Raw genomic sequence first — 1,344 nt, 5'->3', positions numbered from 1 at the left:
TTTTTTTTAGTTTTCATCATGTTGTTTAATCTAGCACGTTGCCTAGAAAGGCTTGTTAGCAAGAGTACAAATACGTCTCCAGCATGTCTCTTAGAGACCGGTTCACCCACCGCTCTGTTTGGCCGCTAGCCTCTTGTCTCTCTCTTCAGCAATTGTGAGGCGGATTCCTTTTCCTCGGGGAAGAGAAATCCATGGTTTGTTGCCCTTGCCAATAACAAAAATGTTGGAAAGCCAGGTGGCAAAGCTGTTGCCATTGGCATCTTTCACATGGACTACATCAAAAGAGCCGGGATGTCTCTCTCTGTTGGTGATCACACCAATTCTTCCCAAGTTAGCACCCCCAGTCACCATACACAGGTTACCAGTGTCAAACTTGATGAAGTCGGTTATTTTGCCATTATCCAAATCAATCTGAATGGTGTCATTCACCTTGATGAGGGGATCAGGGTAGCAAATAGTGCGAGCATCATGGGTCACCAGATGTGGGATTCTTTTTGTGCCCACAAAGATCTTTCTCACTTTGCACAACTTGTACTTGGCCTCCTCAGGTGTAATACGATGAACGGCAAAGCGACCCTTGGTGTCATAGATCAGACGAAGTTCTCTCCAGTCTTGTCAATACTGATGACATCCATAAACCCAGCAGGGTAGGTTATATCGGTCCTGACTTTGCCATCAATCTTAATGAAGCGCTGCATGCAGATCTTCTTCACTTCATCGCCAGTCAGGGCATACTTAAGCCTGTTCCTCAGGAAAATGATCAGAGGCAGACATTCCCTCAGCTTGTGAGGGCCAGTGGATGGACGAGGCGCAAACACGCCGGTTAGTTTATCCAGCATCCAATGCTTTGGAGCTGCTACACACTTCAGATGCTTCTTGGGACCACGAGCCATGGCTGCGCTGGGAACGGAAAGAGAGGTAGGAGCAATTTTGGTTGGGCAGAGAGAGGAACTCACTGGAGAGGTTTGGCACAGCTACAGTGCAGTCTAGGCAGGCCTGAAGCTCATTTGGTCTTCCAGCAAGTAGTGCTGTATCATCAATGAAATGCAAGTTACTGATTCGCACACCACCTATCTGCAAGCCTATCTCCTCATCCTCCAGGGATGTTGCTATTATTAATTCCAGGAATATACTAAAGAGTAGTGGTGAGAGGACGCATCCCTGCAACACTCCTTCCAAGCACCAGGAGTGAACGGCATCGCGGGTGGAGGAGCTGGAGGTGGCTATAATATACTCAGGCGCCAAGATGCTTTGTAGAGTCTTCAGAGATATGAGAATGAAGTGGTTCTCTTGGAATGGAAGAACTCAGTCATAATTTCCATACATAAGAAAAAGGACAAGCTG

The 1,344-nt window shown here is 47.1% G+C and overlaps 1 pseudogene; it reads right to left on the bottom strand.

Annotated features, from left to right (window-relative positions):
- Nucleotides 1–50: 50 nt before the first annotated feature.
- On the bottom strand, nucleotides 51–934 carry LOC126496461 (40S ribosomal protein S4, X isoform-like; annotated as a pseudogene).
- Nucleotides 935–1,344: the final 410 nt, after the last annotated feature.

This window comes from Alexandromys fortis, unplaced genomic scaffold (genome assembly GCF_014885135.2).
Source record: "Alexandromys fortis isolate MF-2015 unplaced genomic scaffold, M_Fortis_MF-2015_v1.1 scaffold_4881, whole genome shotgun sequence".
NCBI classification, from domain to species: Eukaryota; Metazoa; Chordata; class Mammalia; order Rodentia; family Cricetidae; genus Alexandromys; species Alexandromys fortis.
Note: the sequence above shows the minus strand (reverse complement) of the source record. Positions and strands in the feature narration are given on the sequence as shown.